This window comes from Heptranchias perlo, chromosome 15 (genome assembly GCF_035084215.1).
Source record: "Heptranchias perlo isolate sHepPer1 chromosome 15, sHepPer1.hap1, whole genome shotgun sequence".
NCBI lineage: Eukaryota > Metazoa > Chordata > Chondrichthyes > Hexanchiformes > Hexanchidae > Heptranchias > Heptranchias perlo.
In genome coordinates this window covers 29,006,699-29,031,738 of record NC_090339.1, presented here as the reverse complement: position 1 = coordinate 29,031,738, position 25,040 = coordinate 29,006,699, and the positions used below count along the sequence as shown (strand labels likewise).

At 44.2% G+C, this 25,040-nt stretch overlaps 1 long non-coding RNA gene across 2 annotated transcripts in view; it reads left to right on the top strand.

The window, feature by feature from the left end:
• The window catches only part of LOC137332940 (uncharacterized), an 88,787-nt gene extending 63,981 nt beyond the window's left edge, over positions 1-24,806 (top strand). The window contains exon 7 of one of the 2 annotated variants that reach the window (XR_010965762.1): positions 23,687-24,806. This is a non-coding gene — a long non-coding RNA (uncharacterized lncRNA). Of the gene's footprint in view, positions 1-1,571; positions 1,886-23,686 lie in introns of those variants that run through there. The other variant, XR_010965764.1, reaches the window with a different exon arrangement.
• The last annotated feature ends 234 nt before the right edge of the window (positions 24,807-25,040 follow it).

Sequence of the window (25,040 nt, the reverse complement as noted above, 5' to 3'; positions counted from 1 at the left end):
ATTCTATTAATAATACTCTTGTTCACTGCATTGTAAAGAGAACAGACAGATTGTTTTGCCTGGTCTTCACAATCTATTTATATAAAAATTATGTTGGTCCAGAATTTGCTGTCAATCTAACAGTGAGGCTAATGGCGCTCGCCGTTATTTATGCACAAATGCTACAGCAACTTCAGGTGAGGAAATCCAAAAGTTGCTGTCCGAGATGTGCCACTCCCCCGTTAGCTTTGCGAAAACGGCATCTCTCTGTCTGCTTCACCATTGAAACACATTGAACGGCGTGAAGTTTCTGTATTTGCACGGTAGATATGAACTAAACTCGCCACAGAAAGTTAGATCAAGTCATTTCAAATCTAAGTATCATTTAACAATGTAATAAGTATTAATTACTGCCAGTCAACCTCTCTGGCACTGAAAATTAACTATTGCAAGTGTGGAGTCTCATTCCTTCGGGTTTTAATTGTTGTTGGAGATTTTAAAATAAAATAAAATTTAAATTAAATTCATTTTTTACTTTTCCTTTCTGCCTCTTTTTTTTTCTCTCTCTTAATCCAACCTTTCTTTCCCTCTCTTTATTTCTCTTTCTGTACCAGATTTGACATTGAGATCACCCACTCTAACTTATACTTCCTTCTCAGTCCCTGCGATGTTAATTTCACAATCCTTCAATCTAATTGGTTAAGGAGATAAACAGTTACATGCCCTGTTCACTCAGGTCCCAGAGGCCGTGTAGAGGGCACTGCGCCGTTTCCATCTTGCACTTCCAACAATTTGCAGTGCAAAGTATCATCGAGATTAAACAGGCAAGCACAAGTCCAACTAATGGCGGGCACTGTTCGTTGCCCTGCTACAACAAATTCTGGGTCATTTGACATAACTTCACACACAGCAGCATGAAAGGGTAGTTTCAGGTCACCCAGCTTACTCGCATCATTTTAACAACCTTTCAACTTCAAAATCACTGAAAGTTCGTAACATTTCTTTTAATCGAAAGGTGTGTATTTAGAAGGTTTTTGAAGCAATATAATAACACTGCTACTCCACTCACTGTGAATTCTATGATTGGTACCTTACTTGGGTCAAATAGGTTAGATTTGAAGATACTGATGGAGAGACATCTTAACTTGTCTACTGTACAATGCAATGATTGCACCCAGGCACAACAAAATTGAAAAGTGGTTTCCAGCCTTTCATTTTAAATCATTTTGATCAAATGATTTATCAATAGATCAACACTTTACAACTTGATGAATTAAATAAGCACACAAAATAAGTTTAATAGGCTTTATCTATATTGTCTTTGGTTTTGAATTCCAGAACTGGGATTGTGTTTGCCAATCTCTTTGATGGGAATAAATTCAAGGGAAGCCTGAGCACCTGAAATTTTGGGTGCTTATTTACACCCATTCTGAAGCTCAGCAGCCTTCCACTTCCCAAGCAGTAGCCACATGGCAAACACTTCGTATAGGAGCACTAGAATAAGTAAACAAGCACAGAAGACAGGCACTAAGGGCTTGCACAGAAGGGATTCATAATTATTTCTGATTTGGTGTTGGTGTTTATATTTATAGTGATGTGAGGGCAAGACCCATAAGGCTGAACTGAAGGAAAGCAATTGGCTGGTGGTCGTAAGGACGGTGGTGATTAGGGTTACAGGACTGATGGTGTATTGGGGATCGGAGGGACGGTACACGAGAAGTGCTCTTTGATGAACTGCTGTCTGAGAACTCTGGCAGCTTGGGGCACTGGTGGTCGATCACGCTCCTACTCTTCCTCCTCTTAATGCTGCTGCCTGGAAGAAGCCAGTGGCATAAAAGTTAAGGGCCAGGGTGACTTTGAAAGCCACAGGCAGTGCTGTCTCCGTGCGTGTCGGTAGTATGTTAAATGCTGATTGAAATATTTAACAAATGTCCTATGCTTGTCGTAGGCCCTTTTGTGAATGCAGCTAAAAGGCTATTTTAAATTCATATTATATTGACTTATCTAAACCTCATATGAAGAAAGATATAATACAGAGATGTTATGGTGTGAAGCAAGCCAGATCAGTTGCATTGCTGGGTGAGAATTATGCTTTTAAAGCAGCATCACTTGTCAAGGCTTTCCATTGGAATGTATGAAGAATGAACACATGCCTGAGCCGATGCTCCTTCCAACTCAACATTCTCAAAAATGGTCTGCCTGTTAGCTGGTATGTTTGGTATTGTGTTATTGATTATTATAGCCATCTTCCACATTATTGAGAATAATTTAATAAAATTGTCCCTTGAATTCTCTCATTTCAGTGCTGTGGACTAAAAGCAACGTTATCGCGTTACATAGCACCACCAACTTTACAGTCACGACATCACAGAACAGTACATTTTCCTCTTAGTCCTCCCAGTTTATCAGCTTTCTTGTAAATTTATGTTAAGACGTTACACTGTGAACTTATTCTCCTGATCTCCAGTTCAAATCCCTAGATTTAATCAAAAAAAGCACAAGTAGGGAATGTAAAAAACTGAGAAATGAAGTCCTTTGTTGGATGCATTGGCTCCATAATCAGTGAAGCAGGTCCCCCCAGCTCCTCATGAGTTTTCATGGAGGATAAATGCACATATTTTCTCTATGATATAGATGTAATTGAATCAAGAGCACTGTTTCATTTAATTACAAGGCCAGTGAACCTAAACATTAGCCTTTGTGCTTTATGCATGAGACTCTATTTGCAAATATTTATTGTTGTCCATGTTATAACCTAAAAATGTCTGCCCACTTGTTTTACACACTTTTGGATCGCCATTACACTACCATGCACATAGATTCAATAACTTCTGACTCAGTAAAGACTGAAAAGCTGCTGCTCTCATCACAAGTCCATTACTATGGTACATTACTTTGTGTATAAAATATATTAGAAATGAATGGGAACTGCCATAGTTTACTGGCTTTTATTTTAGGTTACCTACGCTTGCGTAAATTGTTCATCCAATTCTTTTAATAAGGAGTACTTTGGTACTACGGTAGACAAAGTGATACACAAATAGGGGAAATGTATATTTTTAGCTGATCTTGTATATGTGGCATCAGGCTAGCCTTGAGTCATGGGTATTTTGCAATCTCTGTCCTGAACCTGTCCGTGTCTGCTGGGGCTGTAGCCTGGCTGGGAATGGTGACAGCAAATAGAGTTCTCATTACTTGCAGCAAGAAGAATTATTTCCTCAAATATTGTGCAATCCCAATCCTCTCAATGCCTGCCACCCCGGCCTAAGAATATCAAGATTGACAGAGCGAAGGGGAGATGCTAGCTCCAGCTACCTGGTCAAACACCAACAACCGGTTGTATAGCACCTTTAACGTTAACATGTCCCAAAGTACTTCACAAATAGAAATAGGTAGAGGAATGGACACTGAGCCATAGTGAGAGAAGTTAGGGTGGGAGATAAAAAGCTTGGTTTAAAATTTGTTTCTTGAGAAAGTTTTTAAAGGAGAGTAAGCTGGAGAGATGCAGTGGTATAAGAAGGGAGTTCCAGAGAGAGGGGTTGGGGCCACTGAAAGCTCTGCCAGCAATGTCGGGGGGCGTGAACACATACTAGAGTCAGAGGACTGAAATGTATGGGAGGGAATACAAGACTGGAGAAAATTGCAAAGATAGGATGGGAAATTAAAGTTGAGGATGAGGATTTTAAATGTAATACCCTAGAGGACAAATAGCCAGTCGAGGTCTGCAAGGACTGAAGGAGTAAGAGGGGAGGGGGACAGAGTGTTGGACAGGATATAAGCAGCTGCATTTTGGATAATTTGGAGATTTTGCAAGGTGGAAAATGGGAGATCAGCAAGGAGGACATTGGAGAAATTGACTCCAGAGGTGAAAAAATTATGAATAAAGGTTTCTGCAATGGAGGGGCTGAGGTTGGGGTAGGTGCAGATAATGTTGCAGAAGTGGAAACAATGGTCTTGGTGATGGCTAAGGTGTGGGGTTTGAAACTCATCTCTGGGTCGAATAGGACATGAAGACTTTGTATGATCTGATTCAGTCTGACCAAGTGGCCATGGTGGGGGCTGGAGTCAGTAGTAAGTGAGTGGAGCATTTGGTGTTGGACAAAGGTTATGACTTTGGTTCTCTCGACGTTCCGCTGTAAAAAGTTGTAACTCATCTATGCCATGGTGTTTGAGAGGAGGTCTGGCAACACAAAGATTGTCAAGAGGTTGAAAGAGGTGGTGGAGAGATTACACTGGGTGTTGTCATCATATATACGGAAACTGATATCGCCTAGCGTGATTACAGCTCAGCATTTTAAATTTTGTTTTTGAAAAAAATTTACAGGGAGATATTTGGATTTATTTTAGAACTTTCAAAAGCAATAAAGAATAGAAGTCAAATGTTTGCTATAAATCAAAAAAAATATTGGGCTGCTTTTCGGATGGCCGAGCTGGTGTGTTGGGGGCGGGGGGGGGGCTTGTAAAATGGGGGAATCCCGGAGCGGGTCCGGAGTCCAGCTCCAACCCGCCCACTTCCGGGTTCCCCAATGACACGTTCAGGTGTGCGTGTAGCTCCCACATACGGGACTCCTACCGGCAATTAAAGTCGGCGAGATGACAATTCACATACTTATTTAGATAGTTGAGGTACTTGACAGATTTCATTGACAGGAGATTTTGGCAGGGGTGCAATTTTGAAGGATCCGCAGTGCGTTTCCCGTGCTGTGGGAAACACTCCCTGTTGGAGCAGACGTGTTTCAGCCAGCAGCCAGTGGGAGATGCAAAGGATTCTTTGACAGGTGGGGGGAAAATTTAATTTATTGCAGCGGGGCACTCTGTCACTTCAGACAAAGTTTTGGCTGCAACACCTTTGTCTTTCCATTCAAAATTATTAATTTATACCCTAAACTCTGCTGTGCAAACACATTTACCTACTTTGCGGACCCCCTCAAACTCACACCATCAGCCTGGGGAGCGCCATAGCTGCATTCATCACTTCATCCGAGGACGAGCAACATCACCAGCCTCGCCAGTCACGCTGTCCACCTCCGCCACGTGGAGCTCCACAACACAGTGCTGCACCACAGGCACCTGCACAACAGCAGGGAGGGCAACAACAGAGAGAGTGGCGTCGCAAGAGGCACTACCCTCGCAACAGGGTCTACAGACCGAGGCTCAGCTTCCTGGACCTCTCTGAGGAGCAGTGCATACGGAGGCTGAGACTCAGACGCCAGGTAGTAGCGGACATCTGCAGCCTCCTTCACGCCGAGCTGCTACCGGCTGGGCCGAGCACCATCTTCTTACCTGTCGCTGTCAAAGTCACCACTGCCCTCAACTTCTTGGCCTCCGGATCCTTCCAGGGTGCCACCGGGGACATCGCCGGGGTCTCTAAGTCGTCTGCACACAAGTGCATAAGGCAGGTCACCGACGGCTTGTTTTGCAGGGCCTCGCACTATATCAACTTCCCCATGGATGACCTCAGCCAGATGGAGAGGGCAGTGGGATTCCATGCTGTGGCTGGCTTCCCACGGGTGCAGGGTGTAATCAATTGCACCCATATAGCAATATGAGCACCTCCACACGAGCCAGGACTGTTCATCAACAGGAAGGGCTATCACTCCATCAACACTCAGCTCATCTGTGACCACCACAAGAGATTCCTTCACTTGTGTGCCAGATATACTGGCAGCTGCCACGATTCCTTCATCCTCCGGGAGTCCAACATCCCGCCCGCCTTTCACGCACCCAACAGCCACAAGGGCTGGCTCCTCGGGGACAAGGGATACCCCCTGCACGCGTGGCTCATGACACCTCTGAGGAACCCCACCACTGAGCAACAGCATTGATATAACGACAGCCACATCGCTACCAGGTGTACGATTGAGCATACTATAGGGCCGCTCAAGATGCGCTTCAGGTGCCTTGATCGTTCTGGGGGAGTGCTTCAATATGCACCAGACAGAGTGGGACACATTATAGTCATCTGTTGTGCCCTGCACAACATAGCACAACAGAGAGAGGTGCCGCTGGAGGAGGCCCCATCCACATCTGTCACCCATATTGAGGAGGAAGAGGAGGAGGAGGAAGTGGAGGAGGAGGAGGCCAAGGAGGAGGAGCAACCCATGGGCAGAACAGCGGCTCACCTGGCTGCTCGTGAGGCCAAGCAGTCACTGATATATGAACTGTTCTCCTAACATCAGACAGTGTGAAGAGTCCAGTCCTCACCAACTGAACAGAGGAGCGGCCACACCAGCTCCCTCCCCCGCCCCCTGCACAAAATAGTCCTGCAACTACACATACACCCACTGTAGAGTGACCCAATGGGTGGCATCAAGTGTGGGTGTTCATGGTGAACCTCATGAAAGGGACATATTGCACAAGCCAGTCAAGAATGGGCAAGACGTGGCAGTAGTGGTGATAATAATAAGATTTATTGTGAGCGGAAAAAAATCAAATATAAATAAAAAACATGACAAAGCGTCAAACACTCTTGTGCATCCCCTTTGTGCTCACAAAACCTTTGCCTTACGCTTCCGACTACTCCTACGTGGTGCTTCCCCGATGACTGCAGCAGAGGTAGTGGCAGGTTGCTCTTGTTCATGCCCTGACCAATTAGATGCTTTGGGCCGATGCCCTCTGGGTTTCAGTGCCCGTGAGGGCCCCTCCAAAGACTGCTCCACCTGCACCTGTGCAGGGGCAGACTCGGCCACCTGGAGAGGAGGCAGCATTGCGGGTACTGGTTGAGAGGGGGGCAACGGGTGAGACGTGGAAGCACTTTGAGTGGCGTCCCCACTTCCATGTCCCCTTTCGCCATCATCCCTCTCCTGGGCCAGGCCCACATCACATCTACCACTCTGCTGGATGATAGTTTGGAGGACATGTGTGAAGCCTTGTAAGGCCAGTGCTAGAGTATCTGCCAGCCTGTTTAAGGTGGCAGAAAGTTGCTCACCCTGAGTCCGAACGGCCGTTGTCAGGGCCTGAATGGCCTCATTGTTGAGCCGTGCTTGAAGCTTGATGGAGGCTAGCCTTCCCTCCATTGCAGACATTCCCGCACTTACACGTGACACTAGCTCAGAGATGCCCTCACGTCCCTGTGACAGTATTCCACTCATGCAGGAGTTGGACTCCTCCGTCCTCTGTGCGATTGTGGAGAGTGCGCGTGACACCTGTTCCAGCACCTCGCAAATGTACTGCTGCCCCTCGATCATTCTCCTTTTCATGGATGGCCCCCAGGGTTCAGCATGTGTGTCCAGCTGAGCAGAGCCTGGAGAAGAATGCTCCCACCGATGCGGACTCTCCACAGCCGCCCCTGTCACCAGTGTCTGCTTGTGCTCACATGTGTGTGGTGACTCACCATGTGCAACCCAAACTAAGTGAGGACGGAGACCCACCAAGGTGTGTGTATCTGCACTGCTCAGATGTGATTGTGCCCCCTCAGAGGCCAGCAGGTCCTCTGAGGAATCGCCCTCCGCCGTCACGGCAGTCGCTGAAGGCCCTGTAAGAGAACAGAAGGCAATATTAAGCATGATGACAGAAGTTGAGGTGCTGTAGTTGGCAAGGCATGTTAACATCATTTTCTATTGTGAGTGCTAAATGTTAAAGTTCTGTCACCAGCCGTTTGTCGGGTGACAGTCTCGGCGCCCCGGACGGACAGGCACTCAAGGGTGCGGCTCACTTCAAGAGCCTCCTGCTCTGTGTCCGTGAGGATGACCTGATGTTGCGGCCCCCCCTCTGGCCTTCGCCCTCTCCTGTGCATTCTGAGCTCTCTTCTCCTATAAGGGGAGAAAGTAGAGAAGCGTGAGTGAGGGATGGTGACATAGCCAACCACTGAATGCATTAGTTTGGGTGAGGCTGACCGTGAAAGAGATGCATCAGAGGGTGAGTGTGAGACAGTGCCATGACATTATATGAGGATTGGGTTGAGTGGTAGTGGTGGGGTGATACTGGGGAGGTGAGGAAGTGCAGGTAAGTTGAGGATGAGGTTTGAGTGGGTGTGGGGAATGATGTGATAGAGTAGTGTTGGCAGTGCAGAAGGAGTTGTGGGGTGGGGGTGGTGATGTGGAAGACGGAATGTAGGAGAATGAATAAGTGTACTCACTTTGGCTGACCTAGTTAGGTCATTAAAGCGCTTTCTACACTGGTTCCAGCTGCGGGATACGTTGCTGCTGCTGCTGACCTCCTCTGCCACCTTGAGCCAGGCCTTCTTGGTGGCAGAGGCAGGCCACTTCCTCCCGTTCGTTGAGTAGAATATCTCTCTCCTCCTCCTCACCCCATCCAGTGACACCTGGAGTGAGGCATCGTTAAACCTGGGAGCAGCCTTTCCCCTGGGCTTCTCCATGCTGTAATTTTGGTTGTTTGCTGCAGGAGCAGCATTGGAGGACTGCCCCTTTAAATAGGGCTCCTCCAACTGACAGCCTGTGATGCGGGTGCGCAGTCCGCCCACTGCGCAGGTTTCCAACGGGAAACCCGGTAGCTGAGGTAAGTGGCTTCAATTTACCGGCGATCGCGTGGGGAACGCACCGATTTTACTGGGCGGGTTACCCACGAGCCCAGTGGCCCCCCCCCACCCCCCCACTGCCAACCCACCTCCCTGGTAATATCGGGGCCATTATCTCACATGCTAAAAGAAAAGTTGTGAGCTGCCAGCAATGTTCATGATGTGCATCTAAAAGGCAAGAAAATCACACTTGGGCCCCTTAACTTAATTAGAATGCAGGAAGAGAAAACGCAAAGTTTTAAGAAGCCAAAAGCAACATTTATAGTTTAAATCCAGGAAAAATAAATGAAACAAATGGGGTTTTATCAGTAAATGAAGAAATACCAAAAAAGGGCAAAGATTGAAAAAAATATGGATGGTCTGAGCGGGAATAAAAAGTGTTCATATTTCAGTATAACGTGACCTGTTCGCTAAATGAATTAAAGAACCAATTCAGTAAAACAAGGTACAATATTAAAAGATAAAAATAAAACTGAGCCACTTTCATCTTGCAATTTGAATTAAATTCCAGTCTCAACTGGAAGTTGTCATGAGTTCCAAATAACTTTTCCTTGGATAGTGTAATAGAGTTTCTCGCTGTTCTCAATACACAACACAATATGCCCTCAATTTAGCCACATGACTGGTGAGATTATTGACAATCTACAGTGATGGTGTAAGGAATGGATACCTGCCAATAGAGCAGTTAGTACCAGATGTTCTTCTTGTAGGTTATATTGCCAAACAATACTGTTCAATACAACTAAGCTCAAGTGCTTTTCATTATAACTGGCTCCATTAGTTCAAACACATGACTGCATGAATGTTTGTTGTGTTAACTATGAGTGAAAATTATTACAGTATCTGAAACTGTCAATTTTCCCCCTCCCCTCTCCTCTCCCTAAAGGCATTGGGGGTGAAATTTGTCTTGGGCAATAGCACAAAATGGGCAATAGCGAATCGGCCGCCTGTTTAAACCATCTGAGCCATCAGGGAGCCTACTGTTAGCTTTTGCCCTGATATGTACATTATAAAAACAGGAATGAAAAATGAATCTCTGCTCACAAGTTGTCCATAATTAGTCCAGCTGCAAGATATTCTAATGTTGGACCTTAGTTAAAAGATAAGAAAGCTGTTACTCCTCAGACTACCCTGCTGGAATGACTTACTCTCGGATGGTTCTTGGTAAAAGTTGGATGTTAAAAGCAACCTATGATCAGTACATTTTATGGAAGAAAACATTACAAACTGAAGCTTCCAATTATTAAGGACATCTCAATTAAATTGAAGTTAAAGTAATGCTACAATACTAAAACAGTACCAGTATAGTGTAATTAAATAGTGACAGGCTAGAGCAGATAGTACTACGCAAAATGAATAAACTTATTAATTTTTCACAGAAGTAATGTGTGATATTTTTCTCACTATCTAAAATAACGATTGAAAACTATCTGTCCAGACTTTGAATTTATATAACAGTTAGCTACCTATTACTTATATTTATGGCAAGCATTTATCAATAAACTTTGGATGTACATAGTGTCCAAGAATTGATAATACCAAATTAATCACTGGTTTTGCTAATCATTATATTATGACATTGTACGAGTTTCTAGACATACTGGGTAATGTGCTGAATATGATTTTCTTCTGAGTTGCTTTGATGCCATATATGGACACACTGCAAGACTATTTCAAACAAGCTTTTGGAGTTCCTAACCATTGCTGTAAGGCACAGCAGTAGAATCTCATTTGGAATGTTTTTTTATCCAGGGCTTCCATAGCAACTCAGAATTAACCAATGAATGCAAGACACTCATTGAGCACAGTGTGCTATTAAAATCACTCCCAGTATCCCTGTGCTCTATTCATCAGCAAGATCCTAGTTCAACAGCCAGACAGATGACTCATCTCCTCAAAAAGCAGCTTCACAACACCACTACTAAACTTCATTATTATTTGTCCTAAAAAATTGCCCATTATTTAATGAAATGCAAAATGACTATGGACACGAACAGGAAGTACAATACAAACAGAAAGCATGCCTGAGTTCTGTAGAATATATTGATCTAACAGATGGATTCAACATTATAACACACTCCTTGTTTTGTCACTTGTGTATTATTCAAGTAGAATCATAGAAATGATACAGCATGGAAGGAGGCCATTCGGCCCATCGAGTCCGTGCTGGCTCTATGCAAGAGCAATCCAGCCAGTCCCACTCCCCTATCCTCGTAGCCCTGCAAATTTTTTCCTTTCAAGTACTTATCCAGTTCCCTATTGAAAGCCATGATTGAATCTGCCTCCACCACCCACTCTGGCAGTGCATTCCAGATCCTAACCACTCACTGCGTAAAAAAGTTTTTCCTCATGTCACCTTTGGTTCTTTTGTCAATCACCTTAAATCAATGTCCTCTGTTTCTTGACCCTTCTGCCAAGGGGAACAGTTTCTCTCTATCTATTCTGTCTAAACTCTTCATGATTTTAAATACCTCTATCAAATCTCCTCTCAAACTTCTCTGTTCCAAGGAGAACAACCCCAGCTTCTCCAGTCTATCCACGTAACTAAAGTCCCTCATCCCTGGAATCATTCTAGTAAATCTTTTCTGCACCCTCTCTAAAGCCTGTACATCTTTCCTAAAGTGCGGTGCCTAGAACTGGCCGAATCAGTGTTTTATAAAGGTTCATCATGACTTCCTTGCTTTACTCTATGCCTCTATGTATAAAGCCCAGGATCCAGTATGCTTTTTTAACCGCTTTCTCAACCTGCCCTGCCACTTTCAATGATTTGTGCATATAAACCCCCAGATCTCTCTGTTCCTGTACCCCTTTTAGAATTGTGCCCTCTAGTTTATACTGTCTCTCCTCGTTCTTCCTACTGAAATGTATCACACTGCATTTTTCTGCGTTAAATTTCATCGGCCACGTGTCCGCCCATGCCACCAGCCTGTCTATATCCTCTTGAAGTCTATCACTATCCTCCTCACTGTTCACTACACGTCCAAGTTTTGGATCGTCTGCAAATTTGGAAATTGTGCCCTGTACACCCAAGTCCAAGTCATTAGTATATATCAAGAAAAGCGATGGTCCCAGTACCGACCCCTGGGTTACACCACTGCATACGTCCCTTCAATCTGAAAAACAAATATTCACCTCTACTTTCTGCTTCCTGTTGCTTAGCCAATTTTGTATTCATGCTGCTACTGCCCCTTTATTCCATGGGCTTCAATCTTGATGATAAGCCCATTATGCGGCACTTTATCAAACGCCTTTTGAAAGTCCATATACACCACATCAACTGCATTGCCCTCATCGACCCTCTCTGTTACCTCATCAAAAAACTCTATCAAATTAGTGCTTGTAGTCAAGTCAAGTATTTGTTGGATTAAGAACTGTAAGTATCCATTGGCACTCTGTTCTAAATTTCTTTATCTCCCTCTTGATGCGAAACTTAATCCTTAATTCATAATACAGTCATGATTCCAAACCAAGATTGCCCTTGGTGAGTCAAAGGCTATGCTGTATTATAATAGGAACATTATAGTATGTACCATGCAATTTTTATAATATAGTTGATCTCCTCTGAGCATTGCTCAAGGACAAAACAATTATGTAGTATATTCACCAATCCCACACTCCCAGAAGTGAATCCTGCTCAAAGAGAGCACTTGTTGCAGTTAGGGCTACAAGACTAAATTCCCAATTCTCTGACCCGCATATGCTTGAGTGTGACCCTCTACTGGGAGTGTGAGATCAGTGAATTTACACTTGTATCTCTGTTTCAGTATCTGTCTCTCTGTCTCTTTCCCACTCTTTAATTCTTTTTGTGCCCCTGTTCTGTTTGACTTCCATCCTTTTTTTCTCTCTCTCTCTCCCTCTCTCTATGGCTATCACATTTTTTTTACTGTGGTGTGCAAATCTGCATGCAACTCATTTCTCATTGTTTCTGTAAGTGTCTCCTCCCATCTGTCTCCTGTATGTCTCCAGTGTCTCCGTATGGCTTTCATGTTACTTTACTGATTTTTCAATGAATATCTGTTACCTCTCAAAGGCCTCTGATACACAAATAAGGGAAGCAACGTGTACTGAGTTGGAAGCGAATGCTGAGATTGAGCACAGAGATGTTATCAGTGAGATCTATTAACATTCACTCAAAGGGGGTATTTGAGACAGGGAATTTAGGAGGTTGGGGTTCTGGGAGAACTGGGAGGCCACTGGAGTCTGTGGGTTAGGATTAAGGTTGGGGCATTAGGGAGCTGGGGGTGAGGTGCTGGGATCTGGGAACACTGGAAAGGTGACCTGAGTATGAGAGCACTGGGTGTGGGACTTGGTTATAGTAAAACTGAAGGTATTGATGGGGTCTGGGAGAACTGAGCAGAGATGAGTTCTGGGAGCATTGAGGTGGGAAATGGACTCTGGGAACACTGAGGGGGAATTGGGACTGAGAGCAGTTAGCAGGGACATGGGGTTGGCAAATGCAGGGGTAGGAGTCCAGAAGCAGTCTAGGTCACAGTCTGAGCTCTAGGAATGGGATTAAAGTGGTCATAGTATCTCTTGGGAGGGGAGGGCAGAGAGGACAGAGTTAACATGTGCTCAGTGGCCCAAAGAAAACACAGGTGCAGAAGTCCAATGGTACAAAGGAAGCTTCAGGAAAGGAGAAAATACAAGCTCCTTCTCCAGAGAAAACGTAGACCTGTGAGGACAAAAATTATTGGAAGGATTTCTGCCAGAACTTGAGCAGTGTTATGGGTAAATTTAGTTATTTTTTAAAAAATCAAGGGCGCTAAATTGGGCCGTGTAGCGCCCCTTGTTTTGGTGCTACATGGCCTCTCCGACATCCAAGATGGCGTCTTGGATGTGCATGCATGTTTCTAGCGTGACGTGGACCAGACGCCATCTTGGTATAGGAGTTTGCGCAGGCGTAGATAACGAATGCTGGAATCATGTAAAGTAGGGAGAAAATGGCTTCAATCAGTGTGCAACGCTGATTTAAAGTAATAGACACCATTTTGGGACTTAACGCACAACTCAACACACAGTCTTAACCCCGATCACCTGAACGTGTCATAGAGTGCCTGGAGGACCCCCCCCCCACCCCCCCACACCGGCGCTATTTAAAGGGACCATGCAGGATTTACAGGTTAGTGGCTGGATTATTGCCTCTGGTTGCCGAGACATTTGTAACCGTTTTTGGAGGTCTCCTAGACTTCAATACTAGGACGCGGGGACATAGCCTAACATTTAGAGCCAGGACGTGCAGGAGTGAAGTTAGGAAATGCTTCTACACGCAAAGGGTGGGAGATGTTTGGATTGCTCATCTACAGACGGCAGTTGATGCAAGCCCACTTGTGAATGTTAAATCTGAGATTGATAGATTTTTGTGAACCAAGGGTATTAAGGGATAAGGGGCTAAGGCTGGTATATGGAGTTAGGTCACAGGTCCACCATGATCTCACTGAATGGTGGAACAGGCTCGAGGGGCTAAATGTACTGCCACTTGCTGCTTCTTGATATGCGCCACCTTCTCCTGCAAGAAAGTGAGGCGTGTGCCTTGGTGATGTGCCTGTCATGGTTGAATAGCTGCTAGTGTGTGTGGCCTGTGAGTTGTGGGTGGGCAGCTTGAAACAGTGGTAATGTGTAAGGGCGGGAAGAAACATCTGATTGAAAGAGTTGAGTACTGATGGAAAGAGTTTATTGGTATGTGGGGGATGGGGGGTGTAGTGCTTGGTGCAGTTGGCAGGAGACACCATTTGAAAGTTGACCTAACTCACCTTGACCACTCATGTCAAAGCATCGAACCTCTTCCTGTACTGTATCCATGTTCATGATGCTGTGCGCCTGGCATTGACTTTGTCCTTTGCTGCCTCCCACTGCCTTTTGAGTATATGTCTGGGGGGCCTCTTGCCCCCCCCCCCCCCATTGCAGATGTAGGATGTCCCTCCTTCTGTCCACCTCTTGCACCCAAGGTCTCTAGTGCATCAGCAGAGAACCTTGGTGCACACACTCTCGCAGGCCTGGTACCAACTCAGATCAGCAGATTGGTGAGGTCTGGCGTGCAGATTGGAGGATGTGGGATTTAGTAATGCTCAACCTTTATTCAATGTTTTAACATAACTCATCAGTGTGTAAACATAGGGATGGGATCGGCATCTGTGCTTTACGTGTGCGATGTCTGATCTCTGTTCGGACTCCATGCAGACAGTAGATTGTTATTTTCAGCAAATAACAGGTACAAGCCAGCTTTAAGAGATTTCTAAGAAACATCTTCCCTTTAAGATATGGAGCTCCCTCTGCTGATGGAAAGTGCAAATTGCATTCATTCCACGTGCAAGGCCTGGAAAGGAACGCAGGTTGCAGGTAAGTGCTCCCTGGGGACCAAACTTGCGTCTTGCCTGCCCAGGGTCCATTGCGCTAACGTCAACCAGATAGGACCCTTAACCAATTTTTCCCTCTAAGTCTCTATATCCTTAAGTTGTGATAAATTGTACTTTTGGTGTATATAATTGACTTGCTGAGGAGGCAACATGTCTGACTAAAGAAATTAAATAACTCAATGGTTTTATTGGTTTATTCTGTGGCAGCTGATGGTACCTGATTGGTTGCTTTGGATAAATAAGAACAATTTGATTGGCTTGTTTTGTGTGAGTTATTGATGTGTGTTTCCAACCAGTCTCTAGCAGAATCAGCATGTTATTTTAAAAAATAATTATTATTTGAGCAAATCAGGTTAGTATGAAAGACAGTTTCTTTGTGTTGCACTTTGAAATATGATGGAAAATTTTCCCATGAACTACGGAACTGTGCTACTTGTAAAACTTTGATTATATAAACGGATACATACGTCTGTTCCTAGATATGAGACAGAACAGTAGAAACTCAATTATTAGGGGAGTCTCAGTTAAACTGCAGAATGAGCAGCCAATTTGTGCACAGCAAGATCCTGCAGTGAGATAAATAGCCAGCTATTCCACTGTTGGTTGAGGGATAAATGTTGGTCGGAACACTGGAAGATCTGCCCTGTTCTTCAAATAATGCCATTGGATCTTTTACTTCCACCTGAAAGGGCAGATGGGGGTCTCAGTTTAATGTCTTATCTGAAAGATGGCACCTCTGATGACTGGCCTCCCATCTTCCACCCTCCATAAACTTGTGCTCATCCAAAACTCTGCTGTCCATATCCTAACTCGCACCAAGTCCCGTTCACCCATCACCCCTGTCCTTGCTGACCTACGTTTGCTCCTGGACCAGGAACACTTCGATTTTAAAATTCTCATCCTTGTTTTCAAATCCCTCCATGGTCTTGCCCCTCCCTATTGTAACCTCCTCCAGCCCTACAACCCTCCGAGATCTCTGCGCTCCTCTAATTCTTGCCTCTTGCGCATCCCCAGTTTTAATCACTCCACCATCGACGACCGTGGCTTCAGCTACCTTAGCTCTGGAATTCCCTCCCTAAACCTCTCTGCCTCTCTACCTCTCTCTTCTCCTTTAAGATGCTCCTTAAAACCTACCTCTTTGACCAAGCTTTTGATCACCTGTCCTAATACCTTCTTATGTGGCTTGGTGTCAAATTTTGTTTGATAATGCTCCTGCGAAGCGCCTTGGGATGTTTTACTATGTTAAAGGCGCTATATAAATGCAAGTTGTTGTTGATAGTGCAACATTTCCTCAGTACTGCATGAAGTACTTTCTTGAAGCCTTGGTAAAGACTAAAAATAAACCTTTTACAGTACAGAATGAAAGCGCACATTAATAGGCTCTGAATTAGATAAGGGCTATTCAGTTGAAGTATACCAGGCTTCGCCTTTATGTAAGCTTTCTCAATATTGCACTGGCAACAGAATGTAAATTTAAATTGAATTGTATAGTATCCACAGACTGGCAGCACCGCATAACATACTACACGACTAGTTTCTCCATTAAATTTATATTTTAATTGCATTACTGTTCTGCATGTTGAATTTGTGAGTAATAAAAAATGTTCTGCGTATCATAAAATGGTGTAACTCTGTGAGTGCTGAATTCAGTTAACTTTTAATAAATGCATATACAAGCCGGACATAAATCTTCAGTGTATCAGATCATATTCCATTCACTTCCATTATATAGAATACTAGATACCTGTAGATTTATTAAATGTAGGGTCACTGTGCATAGATAGCATGTTACCTAATGCAATAGAATTCGCTCGGAACGATGAACCAACACTCCTCGCCACTCTATAGATTTATACTAACCCACTAATTTATCACGGTCTTTTCATCGGCTCCTTCCTCTAATAAGAAGTATAGAAGAGCCCAGTGTCAGTTCAGGTGAAGCTAGGACCCTTGGGAGAAGCAAGAGGATCGATCTCTCCCCTCAAACAATCAGATCGCAGCATTTTTGACAAGCTGCGTTCACTGTCTCTGCCGGCTTGAAACGTGAAAACCAGGAAATGAAAGGTACAGCATTTTAAATCAATGTAAAAACAGTTATAGACAGAGAAAAAAGAGCAGGTAAGAAATAATTGAATTAAATAAATGAGGCAGAATGGAAAAGTAAACAAAATATAATTCCAGTTATTTAATTCCAATAAAAAATTTCTTCCCATTGCGGAAGGGTCAAGAACCAGGAGACATAGATTGAAGGTGATTGACAAAAGAACCAAAGGCGACATGAAGAAAAACTTTTTTACACAGTGAGTAGTTAGGATCTGGAATGCACTGACTGAGTGGGGGTGGGGGGGTTGGAGGCAGATTCAATCGTGGCCTTCAAAAGGGAATTGGATAAATACTTGAAGGGAAAAAAATTGCAGGGTTATGGGGAAAGGGTGGGGGAGTGGGACTACCTGAATTGCTCTTGCAGAGAGCTGGCACAGTCTCGATGGGCCGAATGGCCTCCTTCCGTGCTGTACCATTCTATGATTCTATGAATTTTTAATTTAAAAAAAAATTTTAATGATGAAAAACTATTAAAATAAGGAGTAATGAGTTTCCACATTTTTAAAAGTTAATTTTTAATTGTTTGGCAGTCATTAAGACTTGCTGTGCTGTTAAAACGTAATTTAAGGGTAGCCATAGAAATAATGGATGCATTAGTTGTCATCTTCCAAAGTTCTATAGATTATGGAACAGTTCCTGCAGATTGGAGGGTGACAAATGTAACCCCACTATTTAAAAAAGGAGGGAGAGAGAAAACTGGGAACTATAGACCAGTTAGCTTGACATCTGTAGTAGGGAAAATGCTAGAGTCTATTATAAAGGATGTGATAACAGGACACTTAGAAAATATCAACGGGATTAGACAAAGTCAACATGGATTTATGAAAGGGAAATCATGTTTAACAAACCTACTGGAGTTTTTTGAGGATGTAACTGGTAGAATAGATAAGGGAGAACCAGTGGATGTGGTTTATTTGGATTTTCAGAAGGCCTTTGATAAAGTCCCACATAAGAGGTTAGTGTGCAAAATGAAAACACATGTGATTGGTGGTAATATACTGGCATAGATTGAAAATTGGTTAACAGACAGGAATGAGAGTAGGAATAAATGGGTCTTTTTTGGGGTGGCAGGTGGTGACTAGTGGGGTACCGCAAGGATCAGTGCTTGGGCCCCAGCTATTCACCATACATATCAATGATTTGGATGAGGGAACCAAATGTAATATTTCCAAGTTTGCTGATGACACAAAACTAGTTGGGATCGTGAGTTGTGAGGAGGATGCAAAGAGGCTTCAAGCGATTTAGACAAGTTGAGTGAGTGGGCAAATACAAGGCAGATGCAGTATAACGTGGATAAATGTGAAGTTATCCACTTTGGAAGGAAAAACAGAAAGGCAGAGTATTATTTAAATGGTGATAGATTGGGAAATGTTGATGTACAAAGGGACCTGGGTGTCCTTGTACACCAGTCACTGAAAGCAAACATGCAGGTGCAGCAAGCAATTAGGAAGGCAAATGGTATGTTGGCCTTCATTGCAAGAGGATTTGAGTACAGGAGCAAGGATGTCTTACTGCAGTTAGACAGGGCCTTGGTGAGACTACACCTGGAATATTATGTGCAGTTTTGGTCTCCTTTCCTAAGAAAGGATATACTTGCCATAGAGGGAGTGCAGCAAAGGTTCACCAGACCGATTCCTGGGTTGGCAGGACTGTCGTATGAGGAGAGATTGGGTTGACTCGGCCTGTATTCACTCGAATTTAGAAGAATGAGAGGGGATCTCATTGAAACATATAAAATTCTGACAGGGCTAGACAGACTGGATGCAGGGAGAAAGTTTTCCCTGGCTGGGGGGTCCAGAACGAGGGGTCACAGTCTCAGGATACAGGGTAGGACATTTAGGACTGAGATGAGGAGAAATTTCTTCACTCAGAGGGTGTGAACCTGTGGAATTCTCTATCACAGAAGGCTGTGGAGGCCAAGTCACTGAATATATTTAAGATGGAGCTAGATAGATTTCCAGACACAAAAGGCATCAAGGGGCATGGGGAGAGAGCGGGAATATGGTATTGAGATAGAGGATCAGCCATGATCATATTGAATGGCAGAGCAGGCTTGAAGGGCCGAATGGCCTACTCCTGCTTCTAGCCTTTATGTTTCTAGATCTGTATTATTAAGCGTACCTGTTTGGTGCCGTAATTAGTTACTTTCCAGCTGGGCAGATAAGCAAGTTTGCGCTTTTTCAATGATTTCTCTGACTGCAGCGTGCGATGTCCCTTTAATTTGAAGCTGCCATATCGCCGGTGAACCACTAGGAGCAAATTCCGGATTTCCCCTTTTCATTGCGCATGTGTGAATGACGGAACTTGCTCCTCCATTTTGCCACTAACAACAGAGAGCGCTGTTGAGCTCTCCATTATTTCAGGAGCGATTTCTGTCCCAATGCCTTAATTCGAAGCATCACTGGATGAAGTGAAACATCTGTTTATCATATCCCAGTGTTTGCATGCTTTCAGCAAGTCATACGCCCAGTTCAATGGCTCACAAAACAATCAGCTTTCCAATGAGATCAGGAAGGCTGTAGAAATGTCCAATCTTGTAGTACATTCACTCTGAGTTAAATTACCCCAATTCTGTTAATTAGTTCCAAGTTGTAGGCAGCTTTGTGCTGTGGATTAAACTGGAGTTAGACTGTCCAAATACATTCAGTTTAGACTCATAACAGCCAATAGAAAAATGTTCACCTTAATTAAGGTTGAACTCAAATCAGGTCTCCGAGGTAACCGGGTGATGTTCGAATGCATTGCATCAAGCAGTCTGGATGTCGTATAAAGTAGAAAACAACTTTCCTAATTGGACCAGAGTGAACTTTCTTTCACCATATAATTTCAACTGCAGTCTTGTCCCCATGATGTTTCATAGAATCATAGAAATTTACAGCACAGAAGATGGTTGGACCTAGGACCTGCCTTGAGGAACTCCTGCAGCAATGCCCTGGGGCTGAGATGACTGGCCTCCAACAACCACTACCATCTTCCTTTGTGCTAGGTATGACTCCAGCCACTGGAGAGTTTTCCCCGATTCCCATTGACTTCAATTTTACAAGGGCTCCTTGGTGCCACACCCGGTCAAATGCTGCCTTGATGTCAAGGGCAGTCACTCTCACCTCACCTCTGGAATTCAGCTCTTTTGTCCATGTTTGGACCAAGGCTGTAATGAGGTCTGGAGCTGAGTGGACCTGGCGGAACCCAAACTGAGCATCGGTGAGCAGGTTATTGGTGAGTAAGTGCCGCTTGATAGCACTGTCGATGACACCTTCCATCACTCGCAACTTTCCTAGAATCATAGAAATTTATAGCACAGAAGGAGGCCATTTGGCACATCGTGTCTTTGCCGGTCGAGAAAGAGCCATCCAGCCGAATCCCACTTTCCAGCTCTTGGTCCGTAGCCTTGTAGGTTGCGGCACTTCAAGTGAATATCCGAGTACTTTTTAAACGTGATGAGGGTTTCTGCCTCTACCACCCTTTCAGGCAGTGAGTTCAAGACCCCTACCACCCTCTGGGTGAAAAGAATTCTCCTCAGCTCCCCTCTAATACTTCTACCAATTACTTTAAATCAATGCCCCCTGGTTTTTGACCTGTCTGCTAAGGGAAACATGTCCTTCCTACCCAGTCTATCTAGGCCCCTCATAATTTTATACACCTCAATTAAATCTCCCCTCCGCCTCCTCTGTTCCAAAGAAAACAACCCCAGCCTATCCAATCTTTCCTCATTGCAAAAATTCTCCAGTCCTGGCAACATCCTCGTAAAGCTCCTCTGTACCCTCTCTAGTGCAATCACATCTTTCCTGTAATGTGGTGACAAGAACTGTAGGCAGTACACTAGCTGTGGCCTAACTAGTGTTTTATGGAGTCCTAGCACAACCTCCCTGCTCTTATATTCTATGCCTCGGCTAATAAAGGAAATTATCCCGTATGCCTTCTTAACCACCTTATCTACCTATACTGCTACTTCAGAAATCCGTGGACATGTACTCAAAAGTCCCTCTGTTCCTCTACACTTCTTAGTATCCTACCATTTATTGTGTATTCCCTTGCCTTATTTGCCCTCCCCAAATGCATTACCTCACACTTCTCCAGTTTGAATTCCATTTGTCATTTTTCTGCCCACCTGAACAGTCCATTGATATCTTCCTGCAGTCTACAGCTTTCCTATTCACTATCGACCACACCACCAACTTTTATATCACCTGCAAACTTCTTAACTATGCCCCATACATTTAAGTCTAAATCATTATTATATACCACGAAAAGCAAAGGGCCTAGTACTAAGCCCTGTTCCGTCACTCCCCTAGGCCATTCCAGCCGCCTTCAAAATCCACTGCTTCAATTTTCAAGGCTGCTGCTACCTTCCACAGACCATTACTGCCATTCTATCAGAGGTACTTCAGTTCCTTTTCCAACACCACTGTTGCCTCAAACCCTATCTCTGCGATGATCTCCTGCAACTCATTTCCCAATTCCTGCTCAGTATCTGTTTTTCTCTCCTCATGAAGCACCTTGAATTTTGTTACGTTAAGGTGCAATAATTACAAATTGTTATTGTTGTTGCTAACATTCCAAGGGCCATTGCAACCTGCTACTAACCTCCTCTCTGAATACAATCACCATTCAACCCTCAAACGTCTAAAGCAACTCCTATAGACTTGTTGGTAATATGTATGGACATCTCAGAAATTATCAATAAACCAGCAGGGAACAGTGAGTATTTTGAAAACATCTGAACACTGATCTAGTTTGTACCATAAGATCCTGAAAAACGGTTAATATTTTTTTTGGATCTCTTTTATTTTTGAACACATCGCTGAATGAAATATTCACACATCTGCCACAATTGACAAATACATTTTCTAGCAACTATTCCTTGTGTTGTGAACCTGCATTATGTGACCTTGGTTATATAGAACAACTTTTTGTGATGTGCAACATGACCTCAAGTCTCCTTCTTTGGCTCGGTGCCAATTTTTGGCTGATTACATTCCTGTGAAGCGCCTTGGAAAGTTTTCCTATGTTAAAGGCACTATGTGAACGCAAGATGTTGTCATTTCATGCATGAATCAAAAAGTGTGAATCTGGTTAATGTGGTACCTTGGGGAACTGCAGAAGATTGGTGTACCATCAGGTGTAGAATGATAAGAGATATAATGGGAATATATAGCATAGTGCATTATGAATTTCTGGTTTATTCTGCCCTCGATCAATAATGAATCACTATTCCCGTTGAATCCTAGGGGCGGGGGTGAATTTCCTTGAGATGAGTTGAGCTGCTGTTATGCCAATGAAAAAAGATTTGCACCCACCGGTGGCCTGGAGAGGTAGTTACCCGAGGGATTCCTGGGTAAACTCATCTGCATACCAATTAGAGTAGTCATTGGTGTAAATCTTGTGTAAAGCAGGTGCAAGGAGCTGGAGTACATAGAAACTGATGTGCAGTCTTTAAAAAGACAGTTCAGCCTGCATACATCAGGGTGGGAGACAACCAGGTAAGGAAGGAACAGTGCCAGGCTCACTCACTTGACTCTCCGATAAATTCAGTGCATGCCTCATCAATCTTTTCATCATACTTTTTAAGAATTATGTCTACAGCAGGAGCACATTCACCAAGCAGCCAGAGAAGGCAACAGGGCAGGGCATCAAGCAGGAGAAGAAAACAAAACTTTACTGATTGTCTTCCAGGCCTTCCTGGAGGAAACATAAATTCCTGGATGTGTGCCAGCAAGCCAGCTGGAATATCACTTGTGATGCCGAGCGGGAGGTGGAACTGGCACTGAGTGCCAACTCCTTCACCTCCAAAATGCAAAGCAGTGCTGAAAGAAGTTCAACGACCTCATCAGGGCAGGCAAAGTATCACACTTGACACTCTTCCTTTCCTTTGTTGCCCATTTTGGGTACCAGCACACTCTTCACCCTCTTAAAGCACCAGATAAAGAACCAATCATTCACAATGTATCCTGGTTAAGGGGAGCTCTAACTTGGCATCTTGCTCTATAGCTAACCAATTCCACTAACATCAATTACTTATATGCACAACCCTAAAACCACTTCTTCCACTTTAACAGGCTGATACCCATTCATCTCTTGATTCATCTCTCCCATGCCATTTGGCACACACTCCTTAATCGCTAATCTTACCCTTATTTATCTATCTTCTTGCAGGAGAAAATAATGCTTATTGCTCGACAGAGATTGGCCACCAGAGGGGGCATTCTCACCCTTAAACCTTTCGTACCCGACGAGAGAAAGCAATGGGGGAGACATTCTGCTCTTGCCACAGGAGATGGCGGCATATTGCCAGAGCCAGGTTTTATGACTGTTGCCACAGCCTCTCCGTGAAGCACTACACGGATAGAACCTTCCACTCCCTTTCTCTGTCTCCTTAATCCAATGATGTGGAGATGCCGGTGATGGACTGGGGTTGACAATTGTAAACAATTTTACAACACCAAGTTATAGTCCAGCAATTTTATTTTAAATTCACAAGCTTTCGGAGGCTTCCCCCTTCGTCAGGTGACGAAGGGGGAAGCCTCCGAAAGCTTGTGAATTTAAAATAAAATTGCTGGACTATAACTTGGTGTTGTAAAATTCCTTAATCCAAGATGAGGAGATGCCGGTGATGGACTGGGGTGGGCAAATGTAAGGAATCTTCCAACACCAGGTTATAGTCCAACAATTTTATTTTGTTGGACTATAACCTGGTGTTGGAAGATTCCTTACATTTGTCCTTAATCCAAAGGGGTGATACTCACCCATTCTTAGCTTCTGCTCTCCTTTCCTGCAGATCCATCTCAGCAATGGGAGGGGGCAGAGGATGATGAAGGGAAGGAAGATGATGAGGAAGAAGAGGAGGACCAGCAGGAAGACATTGCTATCTTGTAACTATAATGATGATGATGTGGAAGAGGATGATGAGAACTAGACTGCACAGGAGTCCCTGGAGCATGATCCAGTCCCATATTTCTATGCCCCAATGCTTTTAATGTTCCCCACTGTGGCACTTGCTTCCTCACTCCCAGGCACCAGCTCAGATACTTTCACCTGGGGATAATTGGAGTGGTGGATGGTAGGTGGCACTATGTGATTCACAGAGCTTGAGGGAACTGGAGGGCTAGAAAGTGAGTGAGGATATTGTCCTCAACTTCTGCTGGGAAGGAGCAAGGCTGCCCATGGTTTTGGAGTCGTGGGAGCCAGAACTCTTTGGTACTTGCCTGAAAGGATGTTCATACCCGTCTGCAGGCACTGAGGTCCATCTTTGAGGATGTGCAACCGACAGGTGTAGCTCTCGAGTGTCCAGCTCTCATTTGTAGAAACATTTTGGAAGCTCTGTTTTTGTTGCAAGAACCAATGGAGAAAGTGGCAGCTTCATTGGAATCTGCAGCAGACCCCCTGCTAAGAAACAATAGGGGAGATAATAGAGAGCAGCCTGCACAGCGGCTTCCTGACCATGGCGACCATGTTGCATGCTGCAGTCTCTCAGGATTTTCAGCATCTGTTCGCTGCTATTAGATGAGCCATCCTGCTGATCAGTGGGGCCACAGATCCAGGACTCAGTGGAATGGCGATGACTGCTGTTGACTTTCCTGAGACCGTTGTCTCGCAGGATAGCAGCATATGTCAGGCCTTTTGCCCTGCCCCTCAGATCACCACACCAGTGAAACATGGGAGGTTATATCAGGCTACCCAAGAGCAGGCTCCAGAGATGCAGCCAGCAGCGGCTCCCTGTCAGGACCAAGCTGACATGAGACAAGAGCCATGACCTCTTTGTAGGGCATGAGGAGCCAACCACTTCCCACAATCCTGGCTCTCAGATTTCACCAAGATGAAGCACTAGAATGGGTGAAAGAAAGGCATGTGTAGACACCTACAAGAATCATGGTGTTGATAAAGGTCGGGTTGTCTTGTATACACTTTGCAAGTATTGTATTGAAAATGGCTCATGCACTATAACACCCAAGTCTCTTTCCCTCTCAACAGACTTTAATTACAAGAATACTAATTATGTTTGAGATTTACCTTTTCTATACTGTTTACTATTATCTTGTATACCTCAATGAGGTCACCTCATACTCGCTTTCTTCACAATTAAAGACCCTAAATTTCTGCAGCAGACAATATTTGCAAATATTGGTAATTAA